This window comes from Berghia stephanieae, chromosome 10, assembly GCF_034508935.2.
Source record: "Berghia stephanieae isolate SIO BIC M18660-M18661 chromosome 10, UCSD_Bste_1.3, whole genome shotgun sequence".
In the NCBI taxonomy this organism is placed as follows: Eukaryota; Metazoa; Mollusca; class Gastropoda; order Nudibranchia; family Aeolidiidae; genus Berghia; species Berghia stephanieae.
This window is the reverse complement of record NC_088369.1, coordinates 21,378,887-21,391,386: the sequence shown is the minus strand read 5'-3', so window position 1 is coordinate 21,391,386 and position 12,500 is coordinate 21,378,887. Positions and strand designations below refer to the sequence as shown.

Genomic DNA, 12,500 nt, shown 5'->3' with positions numbered 1-12,500 from the left:
AGTTGTCGTTAGTAGTATTCGAGAAACAACCTATAATGATGATTGAATGGGCTTCAACAGTAGCCACCGTAAACATACCCTGACACTGACCAAAAAATGACGTCAAAATGCCAGTCTTTGGCAACAAAAGAAAACAAACCGTGAGTTGTATTCAATAATTCAACCAATGAAATAACTAGTTTCCTTGAGCTCTACTAACGACAACTCACTAGACGCTACACAAACCTTTAAAAAATGACGTCAAACTGCCAGTCCTAGAGGGTTCTAGTGTCAGGCTATACAGTGGAACCTCCCGATTACGACACCTCTGAATAGCGACAACCTCCTGATAACGACATTGACCCGTGGTCCCGATTTTTTTTCTCTTTAAGATCAGTAAAAAAAAAACCTCCAGATAACGACGCACTTTTTGATAAAACCTCCGAATAACGACATCATTTTGGCGATTTTCGGCAGTTTTCGTAGATATCTGATAGAGCAGTAAAGTTAGGTGCCCCAAACGTAAACAAAGGTCGAGAAGCACGTGGCAAACCACATGTTCCTGTCTTGACAGCTCACGTTCCAATGTAAATAATAGAAAAAAATAACCTTTAAAATTTGGCTGTTAGGTGGCAAAAGAAACACATATTCATAAATACTCGATCATGCATCAAATAATGTCTAGATATGGATATTTTATGGAACAAAAGGTAAAATTTTCTAAAATTTATCAAAAGTTACAGTCTATCTATTTTTAGACCAGAGCAAATTATTGCGCTGGTGTGAACAAAACGAGAATTATTCGGAGCCTGATTTTCATAATAATTTAGCCTTATATTATTATTTCTGCAACTGTTAGATTTTATGTAAACATATTTTCAATACTGAAAGTGTATTGCCTACAACTCAAACTACAAAATTGGGAGACCTATATTGTGCGTAAATTATTCCGGTCCCTAACGGAAATCACTAGCAACTTGTTATTGTTTACGTTTGGGGCACCTAACTTTACTGCTCTATACTAAAAATACCGAGTATGAGTACTCAAAGTTTATAAAAACGATTCCTGCTTGAACCAATGAGCAGCTTTTTTTTGACGAATCTTGGCTGATATGCATTAATAAAAACCAAGGTATAAATGTAAGTGTAAGCAAGTAAACACAAAATCTTGAAAAATGTGATATTATGTGGTGATAGTAGTAGTAGTAGTAGTAGTAGTAGTAGTAGAAGTAGTAGTAGTAGTGTTTTTGTGGGGGGAGGAGGAGGAGGAAGAGGATGAGGAATTTTATCTAACTCACTTGTTTTAAAAGGTTTTACAGCGCTTGTGACACATCTATGTCATATCAGCGCCAGTAAAAAAGGAAGAAAATTGGAGAGCAAAAAACATTCTAGATTTACAATTGAAATGACATAAGAAAAAGTAAGACAAAGGGGAATGGTCTAAATAGTAATAGGGAACAGATGTAGATTCCAGGAGCACACTATCAGTGTTCTCAGTTCAGATCACCTAAAAGTCTCATCCAGACACACGCACAAGAACCCTCTAAGAGGAATACACTACAATGTTTTGTTTGTCTTGTCAATGTTAATAAAAACTGGTCCCGCGGGCCTTACCACGCCCATTTTGTCCGCCATATTGGAAACCTCTAAATAACGACACCTCCGGATAACGACATAAAAACTCGGTCCCGTGCATGTCGTTATCGGGAGGTTCCACTGTATTATGTTAACGATGGCTACCCAGTTGTGACGTCACTTCCCTCGTAATGACGCATAGTAACTTAGTAACTTGTTCTAAACTATCGGAACAATGGCGGACGCCCTTATGAAATACTTCTCCGACGAGCATAAAAGTGTATTCAGAGGAGAAAAACATTATAAATATGATCATGTTTTGACTTTTATACATTCTGATCACATGACATGTGAAAAATTTATAGCCAGCATGAAGGATAAAAAGTACCGATTTTCTTTGTGACTGCTCGTTGCTGGGCGGACGTGACATCAGACTATTACAACTCGTAGGTCACAAAAGCCCAGTTAATAGAGCTCTCACTTGTCACGCAAAGGGGGCAAGATCGATCCCGGGTGCAGTCGAGAGTTTTTCTTCCCCTCCCCCCCCCCCTGTCCACCCACCAGTGAATGGGTAGCTGTCTTGTTAGATTTGGCGGAATGTACTTTACGATAGACTAGCTTCCTATACAAAGGATAGCAAGCAATTGCTATTGCCCGCTTCACGCTATTGAAACCGGGATAAACTCCCTCTCCATGGACCCAAAGGTTCTGAATGTCAACTTATATCTACAAACTTACTGATGTGAAGATATTCCATCCCACGTCAAGTGAAATCTAGCTCGGCTGTTCCACGATTCATATCCAAGAAAAAGTCACAAATCAAAACAACGGGTTCCTATGAATGAGTATGAAATGTTTTCGAAAAAAAATCACTCCAATGGAAATCGAGCAGTGAATGGATTGTTAGCCTGACCAGCCATTTTCAGGATTTTCCTCAAAACTTCACACAACTAACACAAAAATAAAAATATGTTTTTTACAACTCAAACACAATAGCAGTAAGTTCTTGCGATAAATAATTTCTTCAGCAAAACATACTCTACAACACACTGTTCGTTTTCTTTTAATTATAATATGATATACAAGAGAAATTTGAATAAGAAAAATGTTGGTTGCATCGAAACGAATGTGACGATTTTCCTATAGTAGTCCGTTCGCTTAGCGGCCCGTTCGGTGCGTTTTGTGCACTTTTTGTAACCAGCAAACAAAGTACACACATTGGTGTAGAAAATTATGAAGATTAGAAAAATAGGTGGCTCCAAATACAATTTTTAATGAAAAGTCCTTAAAATTTGTCGTAAAGTCTTGTGAAAACGCGCACTTTGTGACGTTTTGACGCTCGATGACAAAAGTATTTTTTTAAAAACATTCTCACCCATTAAGAACATCTTGATCAATTTTTGATTGTGGAGATATGTTTGTTTTTATTGTTGGTAAGGAGAGGGTTAATTCCCCAAAACGAACACTGGCGGCAAAAGACGGCAGACGACGAACACGCTGCAGACCCGCCAAGGAAACCAGGAGACGGTCTGCAGATAAAGAGCTGAATTCAAATATCGTCTTTTTAGTCTTACTTGGAATAACATCGGCATCCCTGCAGCCGGCAGGCAGAAACGGAAGTACCAGGTAGATTCCCCCGATGAGGATCAATGCTCGCGGGAAATGGGGTCAGCCAACCTCCCCGTTAAAAAGAATTCCCCAGGTTTTCGGTGGTCGGCGAATCGTGTCTGGATTGCATTTCCGAGTAATTATTTCATTAAACGGTCCCAGACTCAATCATTCAAATAAAAAATAAAAACTCATTGCCGAGAATAATTACCATGACCTTTGACACGTTATGTTAAGAAGCCTTAACGACGGTGCACGGAATTTCCAAACGCGCTTACAAACAACAGGCGTCCATGCACCGTCATGTTTTCAAATTGTAAATAAAATCTATAGATAGAATGAAGATGACGTCACTCTTGTGTTTGTTATTGTTTTTTGCCATCCACGTTTATGAGTAATACTCACTGAACGGTATTATCCAAACTATAAAAGTTCATGGTTACAATGAGTTTTGTATGTTGGTCCGTTATACTTCCGGATGGCAATGTTATGAACTTCTTAGCCAAGCGCATACTATCTATAGGGGGAACGAAATTAACGTTGCCTCATCTCTTTGTTATTGTTTTTAGATATTAATTTAGGTGATTACTACTCACTAAATTATAACAATCAGATAAAATACACTTTCAAGGTTACATACTGTTTTGTTTTTTCCTCTGTTGGTATATTTAATTTGGCTGACGGATGATGTGAGTATTTCACCTATATGTATAGCATCAATAGAAGGAAAGAAATTGACGTCACTCAACTCATTGTAATTGTTTGGGGGTTTTGGGGGGATTTTTTTTTGCCAGCCATTCTAGTGATTAGTTCTCACATAAATGATATCAATCAGACAATTTTATAGACATTCAAGATTACAGACACCGTTTTGGGTGTTGGTACGTTACGTCCGGCTGCGGATAATGTGAGTATTTTACCTCTACGTTTAGCATCGATTTCGCCTAACCCTCGGGAATAACCTGTGCGGTTATGTGGTCTTGTGGTATGACACTCGCTTTCGGATCGGAAGGTCCTGGGTTCGAGCCTCGCGCTCGGCGCATAGTTGAGTCCTTGGAAAAGGCTCTTTACTCACATTCTCTCACCGTATTCAGGTGTAAAATGAGTACCTGGCCGTTAACAGCGTTGTCTTTGTCCGAAAAATTGTAATATCGCCTAACAGGCGACATGTCCCGTCCTACACGTTAAATGTTGCTGTTGACCAGGGACCCCTTGTAAAGCGCTTTGAGCACATTTAGTGGATATTGCGCTGTATAAAGCTCATTTTTTTAAAACCGCGGTATCCATGCAGCGGAAAGACAGACAGAAAAGGAAGTCCCTCTGATTGATGCCTTATGCGGCCCCTGGCCCGACGAGGATCAGTGAACACTGGCATTGAGCCGAGTTCCTCTGAAAAAGAATTCCCATCGTTTTCATTGGCCGATGAATCTTGTCCAGGTTACATTTCCAAGTAAATATTATTTTTTTAAAAACAAAACAAAAACAAAACAGTCCCGGACTGAATCATTCCGGAAAATCTAATTGGCCAGAATAATGACCATGACCTTTGACCCATTATATTTAGAAGCCTTCACGATGGAGTGAGGGATTTCCAATTGCGCTTACAAAAAAAAAAAAAACAACAACAAAAAAAAAAAAATAAAAAAAAAAAAAATAAAAACAAACAAACAGTCCCGGACTCAATCATTCAGGAAAATCTCATTGACCAGAATAATGACCATGACCTTTGACACATTGTGTTTAGAAGCCTTCACGATGGAGTGAGGGATTTCCAGTAACGCTGCAATAATAATAATAATAATAATAATAATAATAATAATAATAATAATAATAATAATAATAATAATAATAATAATAATAATAATAATAATAATGATAATAATAGTGATAAAAATAATAATGATAAAAATAATAATAATAATAATAATAATAATAATAATAATAATAATAATAATAATAATAATAATAATAATAATAATAATAATAATAATAATAATAATAATAATAATAATAATAATAATAATAATAATAATAATAAAATAATAATAATAATAATAATAATAATAATAATAATAATAATAATAATAAATAATAATAATAATAATAATAATAATAAATAATAATAATAATATAATAATAATAATATAATAATAATAATAATAATAATATAATAATAATAATGAAATGGCGTCCGTTCAACTTCTTGTCTTCACATTGTAATCTAAAGAAGGAACGAAATTGACGTCACTCAGCTCTTTGTTATTGTTTTTAGACAGCCATTTCGGTGATTATTTCTCACTAAATTATATCAATTAGACAATTATAAACTTTAAAGGTTTCACGCAGTTTTGTGTGTTGGTATGTATGATTTGGCTGGCGGGAGTTTTGAGTATTTTACATTAACGCATAGCATCAATAGAAGGAACAAAATTGACGTCACTCAGCTCATTGTAATTCTATTTAGACAGCCACTTTTGGTGATTAGTTCTCACATACATTTTATCAATCAGACACGGCTCGTAGTTGAGTCCTTGGAAAAGGCTCTTTATTCACATTCTCTCACCGTACTCGGGTGGAAAATGAGTAGCTGGCCGTTAACAGCGTGGTCTCTGTCGGAAAAAAATTGTTAAATATCGCCTAACAGGTGCCATGTCCCGTCCTAAATGTTAAGTGTTGCTGTTGGAAAAGGACCCCCTGTAAAGCGCTTTGAGCACGTTTAGTAATAAAATAAATAAAAATAAATTAAATTCCCTTTATTCATCCCATTGGGGAAATTTGTCTTTAGGGTCTATTCCACGGGAAGACTGGAATAACCCAGGCGTCAGCCGCAGTGCAGCGCCGCAAATTGAGCTAGGGCGAGGTGACTTGCTCAAGGCCACACAACGCAGCGGCGGGTAATCGAACTCGGTACCTTCCGGGTTTCGGCAGGTTTCGTAAAAAACAGACACTCGTACAAGTCAAAACAAAAGACTTGAACGAGGTTGTGACCAGATTGTCTACTCATTACATGGCACGCTATTATATAGCTTTTTTATCCCTGGCCAACAGCAACACTTAACATTTAGGACGGGACATGACGCCTGTTAGGCGATATTACAATTTTTCGGACAGAAACAACACTGTTAACGTCCAGGTACTCATTTTACACCTGAGCACGGTGAGAGAATGTGAGTAAAGAGCCTTTTCCATGGACTCAGCTATGTGCCGAGCGAGGCTCGAACCCAGGACCTTCCGATCCAAAATCGACTGTCATACCACTAGACCACATGGCCGCACAATATAACACTATCGGTATCACTTGGTGGCAGTTTGCATAGTTCAGTGGAGAGAGAGAGAGAGTATGAGATAGAGAGAGAGTGTAAGATAGAGAGAGAGTAAGAGAGAGAGAAAGAGAGAGAGTAAAAGAGAGAGAAAGAGAGAGAGAGAAACAGAGAGAGAGAGAGAGAGAGAGGAGAGAGAGAGAGAGAGAGAGAGCGATAGAGAGAGAGAGAGTATGAGAAAGAGAGAGAGAGTGTAAGATAGAGAGAGAGTAAGAGAGAGAGAAAGAGAGAGTAAAAGAGAGAGAAAGAGAGAGAGAGAGAGGGGGGAGAGAGAGAGAAAGAGAGAGAGAACAAGAGAGAGAAAGAGAGGAGAGAGAGAGAAAGAGAGAGAGAGAAAGAGAGAGAGAGAGAGAGAGAAAGAGAGAGAGAGAAGGGGAGAGAGAGATGGGGGAGAGAGAGAGGGGGGGAGAGAGAGATGGGGGGGGAGAGAGAGGGGGGAGAGAGAGGGGGGGGAGAGAGGGGGAGAGAGAGAGAGAGAGAGATGGGGGGGTTTGTTTTGTTTTGTTTTGTTTTGCACATATACAGCTAGTCTATGTGGTCTCGTGGTATGTCACTCTCTCGGCTCATAGTTGAGTCATTGGAAAAGGCTCATTACTCACATTTTCTCACCGTACTCAGGAGTAAAAGGAGTACCTGACTGTTAACAACATTGTCTCTGTCGGAACAACTGTAATATCGCCTGGCAACCTTCATGTCTCGTCCTATGTTATGTGTTTCTGTTGGCTTGAGACCCCTTGTAAAGCGATTTGATCACGTTTGGTGCGCATGCGCTAAATAAAAGATTAATTGTTTGTTTGTTTTTTAATCGTCCCTACATAATACCGTCTTGAGGCGATCGGTTACATTTTTTAAAAACCCGTAATTTCAAAGTTTAAACTGCGTACTTCGGCAGATAACAACTACATACTTTAAAAACAAAGAACTGTTTTACTGTTGACGCCATGTTTTGGTGAGGTGACATTCTTTAATATGACGCATAAATTAGTGGGGTTGAGAGGGGGGTGCGCATGAGGGGAAGGGGGGGGGGGGGGGGGGGAGCATGGGGGAAATGACAAATCTTACAATTGCGATTCAATAGTAACCCCCCCCCCCCCACACACACACACACACACACACACTTTTTTGTGGTGGGAGGGGGGGGGGTGGCTGGAGGGAAATGATTCAAAGTTTAGGTACTCAAGTTACCAAAGATGTACGATTGTAATGGCGTTCAATATGATTGTGGATAAATAGAGGGACAGACTGTGGGCAGAGGGATAGGCAGACATACGAACATACATCATGATGATGACGACGACGACGACGACGATGATGATGATGATGATGACGACGACGACGGCGATGATGATGATGTACTATCGTAAACGTTTATAGTCTGATTGATACAATTTAGTGAGAAATACTCATAAAAATGGCTGGCTAAAATCAATAACAAAGAGCTTAGTGACGTCAATTTCGTTCTCTCTATAATTCTTTTGTTATGTTTATATATATATATATATATATATATATATATATATATATATATATATATATATATATATATATATATATATATGTTCATGTTTATTTTTTAATTTTATCATCATCATTATCATCATCATCATCATCATCATCATCATCATCATCATCATCAACAAAAACAACAACAAAAACAATACGCACCCTTACACAACAACAACAACAACAACAACAACAAAAACAGCAACAACAACAATATCATCATCCTCATCATCCTACTCATTTATTATTTAATTTATCATCGCCATTTAAAACATTCATCGCCGTCGTCGCCGTCATCTATCAACCAATCACCATAAAATCATAAACAAAACACAATTAAATCTGTCAACACACAACACACTTTGATCAAAACTCACCTGGTCTGTGCTGTGTGCTATCTATCCATACAGAAATCACGATACACAACAAACCAAAGATTCCACAAAATAGATAGTATGCGCTTGGCTAAGAAGCTCACAACATTGCCATCCGCAAGTATAACGAACCACACACAAAACTTTGTCTATAAACTTGAACAACATTTATAGTCAGGTTAATACAGTTCGGTGAGAATTACTCATAAACGTGGATGGCAAAAAGCAATAACAAAGACCAAAGTGACGTAAACTTCATACTATCTATACTGTCTTCCAGATTGTTTTGGTGTTTCACACACTTTATTTGACCTCAATGACATGCGATTAACAGCTGACTGTCTAACTGATCTACCTAACTGCCTAACTGACAGAATCAAAAACACGTTGAACGTTCAGGGTTGCCAGATTATTTTGCAACAAAATGCCAGTGGAAGACTCAAAAAATGCCAAAACACTCCAAAAAATGCCAAAGTCTGTTGACTCCCATCCCCACTAAGAAAACTACTCACTTTTGATAAACAATTTACTATCATATCCTGGTGGCTTGCGTGTTTTCTTTTCTTTTCTTTTTTTTTTTTTTGAATTATACTAAATTTCCAGTTGGGGTAATTTTTTACTACTGACTACTAAGTGGAGTGCTAAACCACTACACCACGGTTGAGAAAAGGTGTCATTTGAAGTATAATACACAAGAAAAGAAAATGCCAAATGAAAATGCCAAATGCCAAATGATTTTTCTAATGCCAAACGGTTTTCAAAAATGCCAGATTTTTGGAATCTGGCATTTAAAATGCCAAACTGGCAACCCTGTGAACGTTTTAAACACCCTTCGCCGACCGTAAAAACTGTGTGTCGTCGCGTCTCTAGCGTACGGAACGTCACGAACGACAAGACCGCAAGATTGTGTGTGAGGTTTCATTTTCAGTTGGAGTTTTCCAACCTTCTGTTTACGTACACGTGACCTTAGCTTTTCGGGTGAAATCAGGAGCCTGGCCAGATTGCCATTTGAAAATATGGCCATATTAATTATTATTTCGTTATTCGTAATTCTTTTAGGTTTGTTTGTTAATTTCTTATTAAATCGTATTCAAACATATTTTGTTTTGCTTCTGTTGCCGTTGGTTTTATTCTTCTTGTTTTCGGTTTCGTATATTAGATTTTTTTTTTTAATGATTATTTTGCTTCCAAAATTATCCAGTTTTCTATTTGTTTGTTGTTTTTTTATTGGTTCTTTTTTGTTTTTTTGTTTGTTTGTTTTTTGTTTGTTTCTTTCTTTCTTTTTGCGGGGGGGGGGGGGGGTATAACTAGTTTGGCTGTAGGTTCTTTTGTTTCATTTTTACAATTATCTGTGTCAATATTTCTAGATAGATCCTTCAAACATCGGTGGATTAAAATTACTTTCGTCTTGTTAATACTATCAAGCATGGGACTTCATTCAAGACTTCAATTAAGACTAGTAGTAGTAGTAGTAGTAGTGGTTGTTTTGTTGGGATTTTTTTGGGGTCTTTTCTTTGGGGGGGGGGGGGGGGTTGGGTTGTTTGTTTGTTTTTTTGTTTTGTTTTTTTTTTGTCTTGTTTTTGTTTGTTTTGTTGTTGGTTTTTTTGTTTTGTTTTTTGTTTTGTTTTTGTTTTTTGTTTTCTTTTTTTTTTTTTTTTTTTTTTTTTTTTGGGGGGGGGGGGGGGGGGGGGAGTTTGGGGGGCTGCTTGTTTGGCCATAATTTAACCGCGGTCTAATGTGGCAACCTCAAAGCAGTTCACTTCTTATTATGACAATGAATTGCATGCGTGTGTTGTGTGTGTTTGTGTGTGTGCGTGTGTATATGTGTGTGTATGTGTGTTCGTGTTAACTGCGTGTGGAGATAAAGATAAAGTAAACATAAAGGGCACTATTCACACACATTAACGCACCCCCACACAATTTATATATATATATATATATATATATATATATATATATATATATATATATATATATATATATATATATATCAGTACAAAAAGGCCTCGATGTTGCTGCTATGTGTGTATGAAACAGTGCCAAGCACAGCGGAAATAAAAATATGTACAGTTTTTACAAATATAACATCCTTCCCCCCCCCCCCCCCCCCCCTCCGAGATAAAACTGTGTGTATCCATGAACGTTTATAGTCGGGTTAATACAGTTCAGTGAGCTTTACTCATAAACGCGGATGGCAAAAAACAATAACAAAGACCTGAGTGACGTCATCTTCGAACTATCTATAGATAGTATGCAGATGACGTCACTCAGGCCTTTGTTATTGTTTTTGCCATCCGCGTTTGTGTTGTTCTCACTAAACTGGATTAACCAGACTATAAAAGTTCATGGTTACACAGAGTTTGTGTGTTGGTCTGTTATACTTCCGGATGGCAATGTTGTGAACTCCTTGGCCAAGCGCATTCTATCTATAGAAGTATGAAGTTGACGTTACTCAGGTCTTTGTTATTGCTTCTTGCTATCCGCGTTTATGAGTAATTCTCACTAAACTGTGTTAACCCGACAATAAAAGTTCAAGGTTACACATAGTTTTGTGTGTTGGTCCGTTATACTTCCGGATGGCAATGTTATGAGCTTCTTAGCAAAGCGCATACTTCCCGCTACCAAAATAGTTATGTCCCCTTATGATTCAACATCCAGAGCTGCCAACACGAAATTTCAAAAAACCGTAGTTTCTAAGGGATAAAAGGAAAAAGTCACGTTAGATAGCTTTAGAAATAACTAATTTGTCCTCAGCATCATCCAAACATGCCCCCAAAGTCCTGAATATAGATAGTATGCGCTTGGCTGAGAAACTCACAACATTGCCATCCGGAAGTATAACGGACCAACACACAAAACTATGTGTAACCTTAAACGTTTATAGTCAGGTTAATACAGTTCAGTGAGCATTACTCATTAACGCGGATGGCAAAAACAATAACAAAGACCTGAGTGACGTCAACTTCGAACTATCTATAGGTTCTGAGGAGCTAAACTTTCCTTTTCAATAAGATTTATTGAGTCAAAGAGTCCTGTAGCTGGAGCGCAAAATTCGTATTTCTACGAAAATTTCGTAGTACTAGGCAAGTCTGCAATATGTATCCTAATCGTAATTAGCCCTTCATAGGGCTGGTGACAACGTGTACTCATTAACAGGTCTGATACCCCCCCCCCCCCTCCCCCCAAATGTTTTGGCCTCATTGCTGTGTTGGAAATACTCTCATTCAAACCAACGCAAAATATTCCCCGTTACAACAATGTTAAAACGAGCCCAAAATCGCGTCAGGTTGTCAGACCTACAAAAAAATATGTTCACGCCGGCTGGTTATATACTAACTTCCAGGGATTTTGGAACCGGAAAAGTAGAGGGTGTGACTTCAGGACTTTTCTTCCCAATTGGATTCAATAGTCTGATGTCACGCCGCCCAGCAACGGCGGCCATATTGGTTCTAAACAAAGAAAATCATTACTTTTTATTCTTCAAGCTGGCTAGAACTTTTCGTATGCAATGTGATCAGAATGTGTAAAAGTCAAAGCATGATCAAATTTATGGTTTTTTTCCCCTCTGGATACGCTTTTATGCTCGCCAGAGAAATATTTCATACGGGCGTCCGCCATTGTTCCGATAGTTTAGAGCCAGTGTTACTAAGTTACCATGCGTCATTAGGAAGGAAGTGACGTTACGACTGTTGAAGAGTATTGTGATGAATCAATAGTATCGATCTTGTTAGGCAAATTCAAATCGCAACGAACCTCGTCTTGGAAATTGGAAAAGCCCACGAATGACTGCATGTGTCATCTGGTTGAGGTCAAGTGGTGGTTGTTAGGTAGCTTATCGGTGGTCATGGCGGACACTTTGTTATCATAAGTTATTGGGTTGCGGTTGTGACTGCTGGTTTGAACGTATTCGACTTTTCTCTCTCATTCTTTCTATTTCTTTCTGTCTTTGTTTCTTTCTTTCCTTCTCCTCCTCCTCCTCCTCCTCCCCCTCTTCCTCCTCCTCCTTCTCCTCCTCTTTCTCCTCCTCCTCCTCCTCCTCCTCCTCCTCCTCCTCCTCCTCCTCCTCTTCCCTCCTCTCTCCTCCTCCTCCTCCTCCTCTCCTCCTCCTCCTCTCCTCTCCTCCTCTTCTCCTCCTCCTCTC

At 38.4% G+C, this 12,500-nt stretch overlaps 1 protein-coding gene across 2 annotated transcripts in view; it reads right to left on the bottom strand.

Moving 5' to 3' along the window:
* LOC144980805 (uncharacterized) overlaps positions 1 to 8,749 on the bottom strand; it is a 56,908-nt gene extending 48,159 nt beyond the window's left edge. The window contains exon 1 of one of the 2 annotated variants that reach the window (XM_078928618.1): positions 8,363 to 8,749. The gene's annotated coding sequence lies outside the window, so the exon portion shown is untranslated. Of the gene's footprint in view, positions 1 to 2,292; positions 2,733 to 8,362 lie in introns of those variants that run through there. The other variant, XM_078928619.1, reaches the window with a different exon arrangement.
* Positions 8,750 to 12,500: the final 3,751 nt, after the last annotated feature.